The sequence below is a fragment of the Pezoporus wallicus genome, unplaced genomic scaffold, assembly GCF_028554395.1.
Source record: "Pezoporus wallicus isolate ANWC-B61680 ecotype Strahan unplaced genomic scaffold, APGP_CSIRO_Pwel_v1 contig_8108, whole genome shotgun sequence".
Lineage (NCBI taxonomy): Eukaryota > Metazoa > Chordata > Aves > Psittaciformes > Psittacidae > Pezoporus > Pezoporus wallicus.
In genome coordinates, this window is record NW_026638088.1 from 889,095 (window position 1) to 908,289 (window position 19,195).

The window sequence follows — 19,195 nt, forward strand, 5'->3', positions numbered from 1 at the left end:
AGTTCTCCGGAGTCCCAAAGTGGGATTTGACAAGAGGATGGTACCTCCCAGATGCTGGCTTGACAAAAGAAAACCTAAGCTGCCATCCTTAGCTCTTGCTTTCATACCTCTGATGTCTTGCAACTCATTTCCTTTCCTCCAAAGCACCCAGTATAATCGTCTGTAAGGGAACGGTGATGCCTATGATTTTGCAAGTGTTAAAACCCAAACATATTAAAAGGGCAAAATGTGACAAAACTATTTTAAAAGGGCTGTGATCCTGAAGAATGGGAAACAGTTGAAGCATGAAGGACTTCTAGCCAGGGAGAAAAATGTTACTCATCAACTTCTCATCTAACGCAGAGAACTTTGATGGGACCGCACAAAGACAGTGCAAAAACCCTTCTTTGCCACCATTGTCCTTATACCCTTCAGAGAGAGGAGGCCATGAAACTCTCTGGAACTGCTCACACTATTTTGTACTCATCAGCTCATTTCCCTAAGGGTCAGGCCTTGCGCACATCCTACTTGGTATCAGAGTATTCATCTTTTACACAAGGAACGACACTAATTCCAAACCAAAACCCAAGGGACTGCTCCAAACGCCACTTATATATTTCAGTTAATAAAGCCTGCAAGTAAGAACCAGAAAACAAGGAAAATGAGGTAAAAAAAATGAGGTAAAAAAGAGCACTTAAGATATTGACACAGAAGGGAAAATGAGGAGGAAAAGAAAAGCAAACAGGGGAAGCTGTCTCTGTATATACTTCATTAAAGCAAATTCTGTAACAATGTGGTTAGCAGCAAAATCTAAGCCAACTCATGCATTAAAACTCTGTCTGGCCTGCAAAAGAAAATAACCTCTGTTAAGCCTGCTGCATGTGCCCAGTCCCTCTTCTCTAGTTTTGTCATTTGCCCACAGAACAGCATAATACACTGCTTCTAGTGACAAAGTCAAGAGAATCTCTCTTAGAGCATCACATCTCAATCACTGCTTTTTCCTATGATTTCTTTACTGGTGCCTCTGTAGCCTGTAATGGTGACAGGAAGCTTACTGTTCATGTGCACAAACTGAGACCCCCCACAACAATTCATCCCCTCAGCAGCCAAGTGGCCTGTAAAACTCCCGAGATTCCCCTTTGCAAGTAACAAACACCCCTCTGAGACCCAACACCCTGCTTCTGCCCCCTCCCTAAGCTACGCAGATTACAAAGACTCGCAACTGCCTCCATATTCCATGCTCAGTTTTGTTTGCACTCAAATGAACAAGTACTCCCTTCCACCTCCGATTTTCTATATATTAGGGGAGGAGATATATGTGCTTTATTATGCTGCTTGTACTATGTCTGTAATGAGACAGCAGAATGATACGTCCCAGTTAACCCTTTTGAATTCTTCCGACACCAGAAAACTGCTTTGTACTTAAAACCATAACATTAAACTTCTTTTTGTGTATAGTATTTATAAAATACATCCAATATCTCCTGAAAACGAGAAGCCCTTTAAAAAAAAAGAACCCTACAAGTAACTAAGGCAAACAACATGTTTTATTAAATTTATTGTGGTTTACAATACGCTTCATTATTCTATCTCTAGGGCATGTTTCAGGCATTCTACCCAGTTCCTCACATGGTGTAAATAGCATCACTGAAGCTGATTTACCACTACAAGAGCATCTTGGCAAAAAATTGACCTATAAAATATTTCCAAAGTAAGATGTTTATTAGAATTACAATGACAGGAGGAATAATTACTACAATTCCTCCTGGACATCACTCCATACAGTTGTGAATACTACACTCCACCTCACCAATTATTCACCAGAAGTGCTTTGAAATTCCGACTCACAGAAAATGCTGACTGGATTAAAAAGGTGCTTTTCACAGGAATTAATTGATTTCATCAATATTTTTAATGGGGAATTGCTAATATTTTGTATTAATGTCACAGTTTCTATTTTACATTCTTGAGGACAGAACTCTGGGAACAAAGGCAAAACAGAAGACACAGACCTTGCCTTAACAGACTTTTTGAAATATTCAGAAGTACGGCATTTTGCACTCAGGAAAAACTACATGATCATAGCATCACAGGATAGGTTGGGTTGGAAGGGACCTTAAAGCTCATCCAGCTCCAACCCCCTGCCTTGGGCAGGGACACCTTCCACTAGAGCACCTTGCTCCAAGCCCCTGTGTCCAACCTGGCCTTGAGCACTGCCAGGGATGGGGCAGCCACAGCTTCTCTGGGCACCCTGTGCCAGTGCCTCAGCACCCTCACAGGGAAGCTCTTCCTAGTATCTAATCTAGTTTTTGGTTTAAAGCCATTCCCCTTTGTCCTATCACTACATGCCCTTGTAAGAAGAAAGGCAAAAGAATTACATCAGTTCCTAATTTCTCTGAGGAAGGGTATTCAAAAGCCTTTAAGAAATGCCAGATTAGAGCCAGTTGCTAAAGACCAATGCCTTTCCTTCAATGCTTTTAGCCTGAAACTCATCTCCTTACAAAACTTTGTATTATCTCAGCATAAAAAAAGTAAAAATAAATAATTAAAAAAGCACACAAGCACAAAAAAAAAAAAACAAACCCCCCCAAAACCACAACCCTCCCCAACACTGAGAACCCAGAACTCACTGCTCTCCCTGCACCGCTCTATTGCTGACTAGAGTTAGTGCTGCGAAATTCCAGTGCTGCTGTTGTCCCTCCAGTTAGTCTCAGTCTGATTTCCTACTGGACCATTTCCTATTTCAACTCTATGAAACAACATTTAACACCCCTTCCACTGGTTTTGTCAACACCTACCTCTTCTCTCAGCCAGGTATATACGTTGGAGCATCATCAAGCAACATCCCTGTGGAGCAGGGAATGCAGCTCCAGCCCAAGGAGCTGAAAACGAGCAACAAACCCCCTGTGTGCTGGGGGAATAAATACAACACACATTGTTCCTTTAAGCGTATTTGTCTGCTCCAAGATGCAAAACTCAAATGAAAGTGATATTTGTAAGCTTCTGCAGGGCACTGTATTAGAAAAACAGCACTGCCACTGAATGGAACTTCACATCATTCCTCCAAGACTGAGAGGCTGCTATGTTACCAGATAACATAGTAAGTTGTTCAGATTGGACTAGAAATTCCCAGTGCTCACAGTGAAACTGAATTACCTAAATGCTTTTCCTATATGAATCGCTTTACACCAAGACTTTACTATACCCAGATTGCTACGTTGCCAACCCTGAAGCAGAAAAAGCATTTCTGATAATGCTTTGGAAGAACAAACAAGAAACAAACCTCACAAACTGCTACAAATACTGCCCAGGCACAGCCTTGCCTGGGATCTAAGTTCCACTGGTAGAAAAGTGCCTTACCTCCATTAAGGTCAATAAAGCCACACCAGCACAAAATCAATAGCGCTACATTTGACTTATATTGGCCCAACTCCATTGATTTTAATGCAGTTGGAGTTACACCAATTTTATGCTGGTGCATCTGCATTAGTGTCAGTGAAGTTATGCCGGCATGACTGATGTAAACAACACCAGACCAACCAACCCCTATATGTCTGAAATTCAATGTCATTAGCTCTAAAGCAACAAGAAAATGCAAATCTGTACGTTACCAAAGCAGGGTCTTTGGCATTTATATTTGCAAAGCAGAAGAGCTCTTTTGTGATCCTCTCGCCACCAAAGAAACAGAGTGAAGACTAAGAAGGGAAAAAGGACAAAGTACACAGTTGGGATCACAGTATTCTGTAATTAGAGCTGTTAAATGATTACCAATGCGCAGTGGTGCAATCATCACACTGAAGGAAAGGGAGAAGTATGCAGTCGGGAGCATCACCAGGGAGAAGGTAAAAGCAATGTCAGTGACACCACGTTTTATATTTAAATGCAAATTCCTCACAATCAGGATTTGTGCCTTCTAATTGGAAGAAAAGGTTACAGAAATAAATATCTCGCATCCCGGACAGCTCAGCATGTTTTTAAGTGGCACATAAGTTGAAGGCAACTGACTCATCTCCTGTCCTCTATAGGAACATCTCAATTCAGCTCTTTTCTCCTTTTAATTCAAGATGACTTTCTTAATATTGCAAGTGAGACTGAACTGGGACTTACCCTTTCATTCCATTTAAATACAATACAGCACAAAATCTACACAAGATCCAACTTAAGCTCTGCTTCCTAATCTGAAGTCAAGTTTGAAGTGATGCTTTACACACGCCTTCTTAATGGAGGTGAATTTTGTACCAACTTTTCCAGGTCTCCTTGAGATTTGCTCAGTCCCAAGAGCTCACCTTGGGAGCTCTTCAATTTTCCCAATGCTTCCCAACATTCTGGCAAAGCAAAGCAAACTTCCCTAATGTCAACAACAACAACAGCACCACCACCCTCTGCCAGGATCTTTATTCACTGCTATTTTTCAGCACTCAGCCCATGTGCCTTGGCAGTTAAGCGTTAGGAAAACTAACCAGAGGACTGCACCTCGCTGTAAATGGACTTTTGATTTATTACATCAAACTCAACCACCAGGTTTCTACCAAAGTTCATTGTCTAGCAGAGCAAAGGGGAAAAAGCAAGCAGCTTTCTGGGAGCGTAAGTATGAATTTACACACTCAAACAAAGATGATTTTTACACTGTTGCTCCACAGCTGACAAATATCACTCTTTAAAACTAATAAATGACTTTTAGCTACAGAAATACTTTGGACAATTCCATTTAAACGCTCCAGTCTTCAGGCCAGCAATGCCAGTCATGAAGGTAATTCCACACGACTGCAAAGAGGAAGAGCAGGCAGACTTCTGAACAATACCAAACACAAGTATTTGGGGATGGCTGCTAGATTTTACTGGAGAGATTCCAAACCATACATAATTCTCTTGAATTCACTGATCTGTTCTCATCTCATTTGCGAATGCAGTGCCTTGTGTCTGATTATGTTGCAGACTGCCTCTGCTTTGTATCAGTAAGAATGTTAACCACTTTATAAGGGAAGAAGCACCTCCTATAAGAAGTCAAGCTCTGTGCATTTTCCGTTCGTGTGTAAGATTCAGCAGTGGTTCTAAATAATAAAAGATGGCACTTTTCCCACAGCTGGAAAACGTACAAAAGGGGGAAAATCCAACCCCTGAAACTACGTGGGCCAGGTCTTCTTTTCTGTATCATAATTCCATACAGAGAAACACCCATACTTGGAAACACGTTCTCCACTGCACTATAATCATGCAACTGGAGAGGTCTACGTGACCATATCATGCACGTACAAAATCAAAGTCTAAATGAACAGGTTAGGGACCCTGTAGAAGGAATTACTTATAGCAGAAATCAAGACACTGCAGGGCTAAAATGTCAGGAAAGATGCCTAAAGGTGCTCTTGAGCATTCAGATGGAGAGCTCTGAAGCAGCTACACAAGTATACAGACCTGCGTGAGTGGTAATGCATCCCAAAACCATGCTTATTCTCAAAACATTTTTTAAAATCACCCAAGTAGCATGCAGTGAGGACCCATTCACCTTCCACTGTCATGCTACTGTTTATTCCCTCTTGGAAGCAATTACAGGACAAATGCCAAGCTACAGAAGGTATTTTTCCAGCAGCAGCATCTGGCTTCTTGGCAGACTCCTCAGGCAATTTTATTGGAAGCTTTAGAGATGCTACTGGGTCAGCCCTAGTTATACTGCTCATGAGCTGTCTGGCGGTTTCCTCTTCCTAGATGTCATAATCCTTCTGATTTACCTTGAAGGAATGAGCACACTTTTATCCATTTCAAAACCAGCTGACCTGCAAGGCATTTAAGGGCTATCTGCAGAGACAGAGTAAAAGTCACTGGTCTAAATCTGTATACCTTTGAGCCAGCAGCATTCCAGCATCCATTGCTTAATGCATCATCAAGGAAACAAGTATGGCATGCAAAAAAAAACTGTCTTACTGGTAAATTGAATGCATTCCTTATGATTAAAGGAAAAAGCATGTGATGCATGACAAATTAATTAGTGGGGGGAAAAAAAAAGGTAATGTGGGGCAGCAGCAAATCTGTGCCTTTATTTAAGATGAACTGCTCTCACATAGTGAAGACAGGGCTGTGCTGTATCCTGTCATAAGAGACGGTGCACATGGAGTCAAGGAATGCTTCTGGCAAACAGCAGGCATAAACTGAAATACAAGGGGGTCTGCTAAGTCAATGGAAGGAAAACCGTCTCCGAGAGTCTGCTTCTTGCAACTCCTCTGTTAAACGTGATGCCTTCGAGGCTAAAGGGGCATGTGGAAGTAAAGACAGCTCATGTCCTTCCCCCTCCCAACACCCTGGCCCTTCCCCCTCTTCAAGCCCAGCAGCTAAGATCTGCATTATTCTGCAGCTGTGATCATGATTAATCCTCATCCAGAAGGATGAAAGACAGGATGCTGCTTTTACCCTCCCTCTTTGCATACCAACAAAATCAAGTCCACAACGAAAAGCCTTTATGTCAGTTTAGAGCAGCCCGTTACGATCAGTGCAGAGAAAGGGGACAGAATGTTACAGAAAGTGCATTTGTAGTCCATAACACAGGTGAAATCCTGCTTTTTTAAGACTTCTGTGCAATTGCTTACAAGAAATACAATCCTTATTTAAATAATCAAAAAGTAGATGTGTTCTAAATTACTACTTTTCTTTCTTTTTCAAGACTTTCCCAGAAAGATGTCATCGTGTGTCGTCCCCCCCCTTCTTATTTCAAGAGCTTTCAGAGATGTTAGAGTAAGAAACTCCCACAAAATCCTGTACCAAGTTATTTTTGAGGGGAAAAAAGACCTAATGCCCAAAGGTAAATATTACAGGTACATGAAATGTACACCATAAATTAATAAAGGGCTACAGATCTTGGATTTTCAGTAACAGGAGTACACTGAGCAACATAAGGGAAGATTGACAGCACTAAGAAAGATGCACATATCCAGGTCAAACAAAAAGCCAAACGGAGCTGTCATCAGCACAGTGCAACTAAATCCGACCAGACACAGAATTCAGACTTGGCTAATGCGAATTGACTAATATAATTCCATTTTATGCAGGGCAAAACATATTCTGATTATAGGCCAGTGATGCTTGCAAGCTCTAAATTTAGGTGTCATTAGAGCCAGGTGAACTGTTAAGTGAGCTAATCTGAATTTTACCCATAGCACACATTTGTGCTGCCCAAAAATGAACTTCTAAGATTTAAACCATGTACTCCCTCTCATTACTTTATATGTCTTTTGGATAACCCCATTCATCAATTAAAACGTCTGCAGAATCCCAGAACTCACTGACAATGAAGCCTGGGTTTTAAAATGCCATGCAACAACACACGCCGGAAAATCAATTATTTAGGCTCCAGTACCCAAACAGAAGTTACTGGCACGCTAGAAACGGAGCCATATTTCAGAAGGGATGTAGCACAGATTCCCTTGTTTACAAGCTTGTTTTTCCGAAGCACAAAGCAATCTCAGTGATCAGGTGAACATTTGAATGCACGGTGAAGACTAAACTTCAGTGATGCCCTAGATTTCACTGACTACACAAATGAGATTAAAGCTGCACACACAAGCAGACAGAAGGCTTCCTGGATACACAGAAGATCTAAAGTATTTTTATAAGCTCTCTTTGATTAGAAGGTAGATTTAGATGAGATATTAGGAAAAATTCTTCCCTGTGAGGGTGCTGAGGCACTGGCACAGGGTGCCCAGAGAAGCTGTGGCTGCCCCATCCCTGGCAGTGTTCAAGGCCAGGTTGGACACAGGGGCTTGGAGCAAGCTGCTCTAGTGGAAGGTGTCCCTGCCCATGAACTGGATGAGCTTTAAGGTCCCTTCCAACCTAAACCATTCTATGGTTCTACAGTCTTAACAAGGCCTGTAAGTTGAGAGTAATCAGGAATAACCATTAAATGAGTATACTTCAGTACAGCAAGGAAAACCAATTAAAAATATAAGTAAAATGTTGATCTACTTTGTACACTCCTGAAACACCCGGTACGCTTAAAACAATGTACAGTATAATCAGGGATAACATAACCTAATCTGAAATAAAGACCCTGCTATCATTTAAAGTAGTTGTTCAGCCAGCCGCGTTTAAAGCCAAAAGGTGAAGAATTCCTAATCCAATTAAAGCAAGAGGGAATTTAGGAATGCAGAACTTAATTACTCTACTTGGAAGGTAACCAGGACCCTTGGGTTAAGCACCCTTGTGAAAGTGCCATAGGAACTCAAAGGACTGCAAGTAGTCAGAGCCTTGACTCTGTTCTCCTTTGAGCAGGGCAACCTTGGCAGCCACATGCCCTGTAGCTAAACCCCAGGGAAGACACCAGCTTCTGAATTACAGCATTTCCAGCAGCTCCTTATAAGCTTCCTCTCAATGCCCAGCATTAGGCAGGGTTTGGCTCTGCCCAGCTTGTGAAATCATTCAGGCTCTCAGTACAGTATGGTGAGACAGTAGATGATGCCCAATTAAAGCCATGTGGATAAATATGTGTTCAGTGATGTTATTGCCTATGTGCCACTTGAACATTCTGGATTGTTTGGGGTTTTTTTCAGTTCCACAGACTAAATAGCAAGCAGCAATAATATTAGTTGTGGAACAAGTGTGATGTTTGTGTTACCCACTCCAGTTAATTAATGAAAATAATGACAGAGTTACAAATACCAGACATTATTAAGAACTTGAAGACCATCCTACCCATTTCTCTGCCAAGGAGGATTTGTTCTTAACAGCACATTCTTCTGTTCTTCATCAAGCCTTTCTAAATCACGCCAGCAGTAAGAGTCACATCTGCTTCCTTCAGAGGCGTTCATACATTCAGACTGATTTGGAGGAAGAAGTAAAACCCAAGAATTGCCATTCTGCCAACTTCACATCATTATTCTGAGTTAACTGCAAGGAGATTATCTTGAGCAATTACTCTCGTCCCTCACTGCACATACATTCCAAATACCTGTAATCCTCACATAGCTCAACTCTATCAGTGTTAAACCAATCTATCCCCTTCAGGTAAGATCTAATGCTAAAATCACATACCACTGGGTTTATAACCCAGACTATTACAGTCTCCATTATTAAATACTGCTTATTATTTTGTACTTACAAAGTCAGGGAGATGTGATTTTATTGCTTGCAAATCATTTTTACATTAGTCTTACGCTGTTATAACCTCACTCTGCTTTTCCAGATAAGCTTTTCAATTTCTGCATATTTAAACAGTAACTCTAATTATCCCTACTTGATTGCCCTTCTCCTGCAAAGCCTTTCCACAGCATCATCTGCAGCGGAGTCTTCATCCTACTTAGATTTTTTAAACAGCCCAATATACATCATATTCTTTACTTTAATAAGAGCAAAGTTGGGGGGGGGGGTGTTGTCTGAAAAGCATGGATATTGGGTTCCATCTTCAGATGTATTTTTTCTCCAAACACACAGCAAGAAGGGCAGATTCCTGATTATTCCATCAATAATAATCACAGAACGGGGCCTAGCAATAAAGTCAATTAAAAAAATAAAAAGAAAAAAAAAAAAAAAAACATAAGACTATTGACATGGTATCAGATCAGTGTAGAAAAGTTTGGTTCACTGTCTAAAACCACACTTAAAAGCATTTTCTGGATCTACTTCCAACCATAGTTGCAGACAAGACTTTATACTCCCAGTTCGTAAGCACACAGGAGCTACATGTGGCTAGATGGTAGCTGCAAGTAATGCTATTTAATTCATTAACTCAGGTAATTCAGTCAAAGAAATGCATATTACAGTAGCCCAAAACATGATAATAAATTTTGAGTAAAAAATGAATACTTTTTTTAGTCTTTTAGGTCATTTTTTGTAGAGATTTTGCTATTTTGGATACTCACAACATATTTTAGCTTAGTTATAATGACGTTTGGCAATATGATGTGTTGTTAGAGTTGCCTGACATTTTCCAGTATGTATTCTCTTTTTAGTTCCTTATAACTTTACCAAAGCAACGTGTATCTACTGGAGCTGATGTCTTGCATGCCCCGTAGCAAAAGCAATGATACATACAGTCCAATCTCCAAGACGTAGTCCTGCTGCCCTGAGGCATGCAATCTCCCCTTCCTCCTCCTCCTCCTCCTTTGCCCACTGAGCAGCAAAGTTTCCTACAGACACTGACTTAATGCAATCCTGATGCTGATCCTCCAGCACAGACCCATTCTTTTGTAGTAAGACCTCATGTGGAAAGGAAAGCTACTACGTGACTGCATCCACAACTCTGCATTCAGTTCTCTTCCATCTGGAGGATGTTAAATTTAGCACTTCTTTACTGATGTGCTTGGCTCCGTAACAGTAATTTACATTTTTATGCATGTGTGTAATAACATCCAGGAAAAAGAGGCAACACAGGTGTACCACAACCATATTGCGGTGCCTTCTTGAATTCAGCTTGCAAGCTGCACTCTTTCAGCAGCTACTCCTGCAAAAGTTACTTTAGCAATATGTGATGAGAGTCTGGCAGAAATGACTATCTTTCAAACAAGACTTCAGCACAGCAGGACAGGAAACCAAAACAGGAGGTCCAGTTGGGATTTTCACGTCTTTTTGTGTCAAAGCAGTATGCAAAAGAGCTTGGAAAGACAAAACACAGTCTCGAGACCCTGAAGCTCACAAAAGGCTTCTGTTATTATAAGCAATGCACTGCTTTATTAAATAAACCAAGCCAACCAGCCACACAGAGTAGCCCATCTTTAAGCCAAAGACTTTCCTTAGAAAATGTGATGTCAGCCAAGAAAAGGCTTCTCTCCCATCTCAATTTGTCTCCACAAGTTATACATCACTAAAGACTGACGGTACTTTACCTACCACCACCTCAAAAGCACAGCAAAGCACCAAGGTTACTCCTGAACCAGATGGCTTTTTGTACAGCACAGACAAGAAAGTAGAACAGCAGTGTATTGCTTCTACAAGCTCTGGCAAGTCAACCAATAGGACTGACCTGACCAAACCCATCAAGTGGGAATGAAGTTTTGCTGCTGTGCACATTCAACATCAGGATATATTGAGAAACAGCCCCGTTGAAGAAGGCATGACTGTTTGCCAGCTTGGCTTCCCATAAGGATGTTAGTCAAAGCCTTGTAACTGCCCAAGATGATGATAGAATGGTCGTGAGGGTAAGTTCAGAATAACTACAATCCAGCTTACGGTTCAGAAAGACAAGGTAATGTGTCTGTGTTCTGGATCGGGTTTTGTTTTCTCCAGATTGATGAATTTGAAAGGAACATATGCCTTGAGACCCACAGTACAGATGTCCCATTGTGATTTATGCTTTACTATACTGCTATAGCTCTGGTAAGAGCAGAAGCAGTCGTATCAATTCTGCTGGCTGGGTCCACCTGCAGGGACCGCACTGGAGTCCACACCGCAAGGCCAGAAACAGCTCCTCATCAGGGCTGAACAGACTGGAACATCACAAGGAGAGTAACTGAGACAGATCCACAGCAACCTTCACAAATATATTCTCCAAGTTGGCTGCAACTGAAGTTATATTGGCCACAAACATATTGACAGGTTGAAAACCTCCTCAAAGCAAACACTTCATATTAATAAAAGCCTTTACTTTAGTTTTCAGCAAGACTTAGTATTCCTATCAGGACTGAAGTGTAACTGAAGAACAAATGATGTCACTAGTCTATAAGCAAACACAGGGGAAAATGCTTAGCCTCTTAGCTGCAAAGTAACCCTCTGTCACTCTATTCAAGACCTAAACATGAGAATGTTCAGAATATTATTGAGTCATTCTGCTTGAAACTCAGTAAATAATACCCTGAGGGGGTTTTATGTGAAGTAATTTGATTCTATTTTTATCCATTAAAGAACTTTTGGATTAACAGATAGAGGAGGCTCATTCATGTCTTTAGATCAATATTTAAGGTCCCTTCCAAACCAAACCATTCTATGATTCTATGATCTATGACCGTTACAAACCCTCCCCCCTGCTGCCCATATAACCAACCAAATCATGGCAGAAAAGACGTTTACATAGGCTTGAGAATTAAAAATCATCATGAACATCTCTGATTCCATCTTCTTTTACTTAAGAATCCAAAATTGTATCCTGAACTCTATTTCCATAGAAATCGAGTGCCAAACATTACCAAGGTCCAATTTTACTGTCTATCCTGACAGCATTCAGGCAAATTACGGTTAAAATTAAACTGAAAGCAAAGCCTTTGCACACTACCATAATATTTCAGGCAACAATTTCCAGAAAATAAAGGCAGAAAACAGACTGTGCATAAACTACAGTTCAAAATAGATTCCTCATGTCAAATGGCATAATTTTTCCCTTTTTTCCCCCATTAAACAGTTATTTTAAGTCTTCTGCTGCATATATTTACATGCATAATGAAACTTCTTCAGAGGTTCTTTCTGTATTACTATATATGCTTTAACACTGCATACGCTAATAGTGTACACACATATACAAATCCACACACAAATGGATGCACTCATGCACACAGCATTCATGCAAAAAAAGAATTAATTCATGCAAAAAGTTTTGACTGGATGCTACCCCCAGTAAATATGTTAAATGTGAAGAGTGCTTATGGCTGGGTTCATTAACTGAAAACACTGTTGTCTGCACGATTTGTGTTGCTCACATAAGACTGGATGACATGTAAAATGCTAATTTACAGACTCACTTCTGTTCAATTTGCCATCAGGGCCTCTCTCCACTAGGAAAATCAGTGGTTGCTTACTACAGTCTTCCTTGAGCTGAGACCTCACTCAGCACCTGAAGATAAAACCACTCTTCAAAAAGGGAGAGTAAGAGGGGGGAAGAAGGGAAAGTTTTGGATGAGCTCTTGGAGTACTGTGTGCAGTTCTGGTGTCCTCAACATAAAAAGGACATGGAACTGTTGGAACAAGTCCAGAGGAGGCCACGAGGATGATCAGGGGACTGCAGCACCTCCCATATGAAGATAGGCTGAGAAAGTCAGGACTGTTCAACCTGGAGAAGAGAAGGCTGCGTGGAGACCTCAGAGCAGCCTTCCAGTATCTGAAGGGGGCCTATATGGATGCTGGGGAGGGACTCTTCATTAGGGACTGTAGTGATAGGACAAGGGATAACGGGTTAAAACTTAAACAGGGGAAGATTAGACTGGATATAAGGAAGAAGTTTTTTCCTGTTAGGGTGGTGAGGCACTGGAATGGGTTGCCCAGGGAGGTTGTGAATGCTCCATCCCTGGCAGTGTGCAAGGCCAGGTTGGACGAGACCTTGGGTGATGTGGTTTAGTGTGAGGTGTCCCTGCCCATGGCAGGGGGGTTGGAACTGGATGATCTTAAGGTCCTTTCCAACCCTAACTGTTCTATGATTCTATGAGCTCCAAACACATCTTCTGATATGCTGTCAAGGAAAAATGGTACCCCAAAAGCCACTGCCTAGTGCCATTAACAACGTTCCATCTTCAAAGAGAAGCAGCTTTGTACTTAAAGAGTAGCAGCTTATGCCACTGCAGATAACTCTTCTCACAACTTCAGCTGCTCATCATCTTTTGCTTCTTCAGTCATCTTCCTAAAATCCCTAGCTCTAGGGCATCTGCATTGTGACAGATCTGCTTACATCCAGTCTGAGAGCTCCTCTGAACTCTCACACCAAGCATGGAATTTCACTTTATCAATTAAGTTTGGACCTCATGCCCCCATTATATGTTGATGCAACACTTGATAAACAGATACAATTAAGAGCCTAAGTTCAAAACCACATTATATCTCCAAATTAAAACACTAGCACTCGTTCAGCCTTCATTCCCTGACACATTCCAGGACTTCATTCTTCCACAGCTGTACCAGCTGCCTCTTCTGTAAATACCTATGACACCCAACTGCTTCAGAAACCACAAATAGTAATTTATTGCTATTACAATGTATTATACTTACAAATACTTTGATTATAATGATGTCTTTAACATTCATGAGCAGGTTCAGCAGTTGTTTCTTTCCTTTTTCCACTGTGCTCCCTCCCTGTCACCAGAGCTCCTCACCCTTAGGTGTACAAGCTACTTCAGTTTCAAAGATCTATTCTACTCAGGGTAAGGTTTTAGTAGCAACTTAATGCCTTTAAATTCTTCTCTGCAACCTCTGTGTTAGTTTATCAGAGCAGTCATTAAGCCTGGGCACTTTGAGGCTGATGGGTGCATCTAAGCTAGCCCACTTCGAGCTAATTGTGTTCAATTTAACATTCTCCAAGCACTGGCAGCCCTCATTCAAGCCAAGTGTGAAAGTTTTTAAATTAGCTTTCACACTTTGATTCCCAGACAGCAAATGCAAAATGGCACAGGATTAATTTTTTTCTCCAACGCCACGGTGCAACAAAATAGCCCAAAGGCTATTTGAGTTCATTTGCTTTAACTATTAGGGAAGATTCACAGCACAGACAATGCGCCAACAGAGACAAAAGCTCCAGAGGACTTTCAAAGCTTAATATTGCCCTCCTTAATTAAAGTACCATACTTTTGTACAGCCTTTTCACTTTGTCACTAGATGTTAAAATGGAAGGCTAGACCATTTAAGACAAGCCACACTGGTTATTGCTTAAAAGATTAACATATCAATACATTTTTCGCTTATTACAGATCACATTTTTAATATTTAATGAAGGCTGCTGTTGGACTGTAACATGGGCTATACAGAAATCCGTATTTCCCTTGGGGAAGTACAGATCTTGACTTCCCATGTAATCCGACAATATCTCTTTTGACTGATCTGCTTTCATTGCCAAGATACAAGTCGAAAAGGAAGCTAAAATACTGAATTACCCATTGCAAAAACGATTCAGTAACTGCTACCAAACAACGGCAGAGCAGGATGGAAATCCAGCTTCCCTGGCACTTTGCATTTTGCCAGCAATTTCCACTAGGCACAAACACTGAATTCACATGCTCAACTTCCTGAACATCTCAAAGTCTCTGCAACAGACCTTTCAAGTACACACATTTCCCTCTGAGCAAATACAATGGGTGTGCATGAGCTGCTCCATTGACAAACAGCAGAGTTCAACGCATACAAAACCTCATGAAGCACTCCACACTCAGTCTTCGGTAGCAAAATAATTCACCAATTTAAGAGGGAAACTGAAGTCTCCACTAAGAATTTAGCTCATCCTGTCAAAGGGCATATTAGAATACTAGACAAATCCCTGTTCTTACAATGTGGTTCATGCATACCAGATTGTGTAACTGCAGCCTTAAGTATCAGAAGAATTAACATACAGTGAGATCGAAGTCAACTGACTTCAATGGGAGTCCTTCCATCATCTTTAGAAGTTTCTCATAAGGTTCTAAACTCATAATCATTATAATTCAAATTATTTCTTATACTCTAACAACTCTAATGATATACTCCAGTAACGCTAATTTAATAATGTAATAACTGTATCGTAACAGTAGTTACGATAGTAACTACTGATAGTTACAGGAGGATGGTAGTGGTAACTCACATCACAGATGGGAACTGTCTTAATGTATAAAAAACATTTATAGTGAAATCTAAAGAAACAACTCTTCATGCACAGATGGATTCCAGCTTTAGAGTTCGTATTTGATTTGATACAGCCTGAGATACACAGGTCACATGTGACAAACTGTAAAGTCAAAGGCCTATCTGTAAATGTCACAGTGTTAGTCACTGAGGTGGATATAATTTAGGTACTTCTTGACAGGATTCAGAATACCAATCTCAAATATCAACCTAGCTTTACGAGTGTTTTCTGGTTTGCGTTAAGAAGTTACATACTTGCACAACAGTGATCTTAAATATCACCTTATTTTGTAAACAAGAAGCCTCTTTCACCGTAGATTTGCAAGCAAAGGACCTCACAAAATCTGTATTTGTTAACGTTTTAAAACAGCATCCACACTATTTAGTGAAACACATTTAGGGGATATTTTAAGGAATTCTTGCAACTCTTTCTTCAAGCCAATTCCGGTATTATGCAAACCTCCAGACAAGTCCATGAGACCCAACACAAATGCATCTCTGCCTGTCAGCAGGCAGTAGGAGGCAAGAGGATAACCTTCATATGCAGGATCACTACCACACCTAAGATCTACGAACCAGTGATATTAAAATTTGATGAGCTTCTTAATGCCTTTAGACCATTAGATCTTGTATGTAAGTACAAACAATCCAAATCCTTAAAACAAACAATCCTGAAGCTTTACACCGTTGAATATAATCCAGCTCACAACGCGTGAAACTTCTCCTTTGGTGGCAAGTACAGCTCAGACGTTCCCTGAATTAACTTCCAAACTGATAAAGCTTTATCAGCTCAGGTGGTAAACAACTACAGGTTATTTGAGACTAAACTTGTCAGAAACTGCAAAAGGGATACAATCCAATTGTTACTGCAAGTAAAGAACACACTTTTCTGGCCACTTCCTGTCAGGCGCTAACAGACATCGGAATCACTAAACAACACATTCACATGAGACATCATATGTTTGTGAATATTTATGCTTCAGAAACTTTGCATTCTCTCCAAACGTAAATGCCACAGTGTAAGTGATCAGTCTTCCCGAGTGCTCTCATTTCTAAAACAAACTAAGACGCTGAGAAATTCATGTTACGGTGACTGTGACTCGTCAATGGATTACTGGCAATTCCAGAGCACGGACAAAGTGTTCCTTGGGAATGGAAAACAGCCTCAGTACAGACAAGCCCACATAGGATGACTGTATAACACTTCACAAATAGTAAGCAGTAAAGGTATAGGCTGGTATCCAGTAGTTCAGTGCTGCACAGAACACAATCTGACATGTTTTAGGTATCAGGATTCCCACATTCAAAGTATATAAATGATAGAAGCAGCATGGTTACATTTCCTGTGGCCCTTTGAAAGCCTTGCCTAGTGTATTTCAACTTTTAGAAATCCAGATGCACTTCAATTCTGACAAACTAATTAATGCTGATCTCTACTGAACACAGGAAAATACCTCGGTGCTGATCAAAGATACTCCCCCTAAAAATATTGATTCCATCTGAAGTGACATGCAGTCTAGACAAGCACAAAACACGTGCATTTCCCTTCTAGGGTTACTGATAAAACACAGAGCTGCAAACATCTGCAAAGAACAGGGTTTTTTCTTCCTCCATCACAGATAGTGGCATTAGTTGGAGGTGAAGAAAAAAAGCAATCCCTGATATTAAGGACTGAGGATCAAAGCAACTTGCTTGCATCTGAAAGCCATTCTGAAGTGCACTAAAGGCAGCAAGCACAATTTGTTATACACTTGCACTCTGGTTTGGTGTTTTCTTTTTGTCACTTGCTTGTGATGCTGCTTTTATGTGTGAAATATACTTGTTGAAACAAGTCCAGAGAAGGGCCACGAGGATGCTCAGGGGACTGGAGCACCTCCCGTATGAAGACAGGCTGAGAAAGTTGGGGCTGTTCAGCCTGGAGAAGAGAAGGCTGCGTGGAGACCTCAGAGCAGCCTTCCAGTATCTGTAGGGGGCCTACAGGGATGCTGGGGAGGGACTCTTCATTAGGGACTGTAGTGATAGGACAAGGGATAACGGGTTAAAACTTAAACAGGGGAAGTTTAGACTGGATATAAGGAAGAAGTTTTTTCCTGTTAGGGTGGTGAGGCACTGGAATGGGTTGCCCAGGGAGGTTGTGAATGCTCCATCCCTGGCAGTGTTCAAGGCCAGGCTGGACGAAGCCTTGGGTGAGATGGTTTAGTGTGATGATCTTAAGGTCCTTTCCAACCCTAACTATTCTATGATTCTGTGAATCCTTAAGCTCTTCTGATGGGCCTTGGTTTTTTCTTCTATCTGTACACAGTAAGATAGGGACCTTGCTGGCAACATGTATCTCTGCAGAGATAAACAATATATACAATATAATGGATATACAGTATACGATATAATGGACAAGTGCATTCAGAACTATCTTGAGACAGTAACCCTAGCTCAAAATTATTTATAGCAAAAATGGCTTCTAGAATTTTTCTTTTCTACTACCTGCCAAGTGGATTTATAGTCTACAGATGAAGACTGCCTTTGAGCTACACACCTGCCGCCCCAAGGGTGCCAAGGAAAATTCTAGGACCTCCAGGTGTCTTTCTTTAACAGAGAAGAAGCAGAACTGCTGAAGATGAGGAAGGTAGGATACAAGATGCTGTACATCCTCAGAGAGCCTGAAATTAACAGCTGGCAAAAAACTATTGGGGTCTCCCACAAACTTTGTAGCAACATAAAACGTTCTCATGTAAAAGCCTACAGTGCTAACGAAAACCATAGCGTCTCCTTTTAAATGACTTTTGGTTGTTTCAGAATAACATTACATTGATGCTTCTGGCTTATTTTTTTTCCTGTTCAATTCCTGTTCTGAAAAAAAGGGCAGCTCATATCCTTTCTGAAACTCTTTTATTTCCTCCATCTCCAACATGAAAGCTCACTTTCGGCCTCACTGAGACAAAGCTAGGGCTCTGTCCAAACACACTGCAAAGGCTTACTCCTTTCTTTGTCAAGCTTCTGTCACAATGCATCCCATTTCCTTCCTAACACCCCCTTTCAAAAAGTTTCTCATATCTTTGAACAGAAATGTCTTCTCAGCTGTTAAACAAGAGAGACCCAACAAGCAACACTGTGACATGTGTAGGAGATGAGTAAGCCTTGCCCTTTGAGCAGCACTGAGCTGCTCATGGAATGCAGCCTCAGCTGTTGAAGATACCCAACATAAAGAAACTGAGCATAATCAGGTCCTACCACAGCTTGAACCACCAGTAGCAGTTTCATTTAATTAGATGCATAAATATATGTTTCAGTGCCTAGTTTTAAAATGAACATCAGAATCAATATCAATTCAGCGCATATAGATCCAGGGAAGAAAAGAGCAGACAAACTGACATGAGCAAAAGTTACACCAGTTTTCACCACAGCACAGCGCAGCTCCTTGAAATAAAGGAGAAGTAAGGATAACTGCTAGGGAATGACACTATTTTACCTTTTTGCATTTGGCAGCAATTGATACTACAAGAGAGACATTAGATACAGCAAAGAGGCCTTACAGGGGGGGAAAACCACTAAACACATGCTTAAATAACAAGCAAAATAATGTCACTGCTTCAATATGTCACTTTATATATAGACTAGATGGTCTGTATGTGTATATATACAAGCCTGTATCTAATTAAGACAATCTTGAAGTCAAAAAGCAAATATTGGTTAAGCTAAATGCTACAAAAGAAAGAGCTACGATGCAAATCAT

The 19,195-nt window shown here is 40.8% G+C and overlaps 1 protein-coding gene across 17 annotated transcripts in view; it reads right to left on the reverse strand.

Moving 5' to 3' along the window:
* Positions 1-19,195, reverse strand: part of DAB1 (DAB adaptor protein 1) — a 477,594-nt gene that overhangs the window by 128,799 nt on the left and 329,600 nt on the right. Inside the window, exons 1-2 of one of the 17 annotated variants that reach the window (XM_057409282.1) lie at positions 3,591-3,656; positions 2,778-2,890 (exon numbers count right to left, since the gene is read on the reverse strand). The exons of 15 other annotated variants lie outside the window; for them this stretch is intronic. The gene's annotated coding sequence lies outside the window, so the exon portion shown is untranslated. Of the gene's footprint in view, positions 1-2,777; positions 2,891-3,590; positions 3,665-19,195 lie in introns of those variants that run through there. One more of the 17 variants, XM_057409279.1, reaches the window with a different exon arrangement.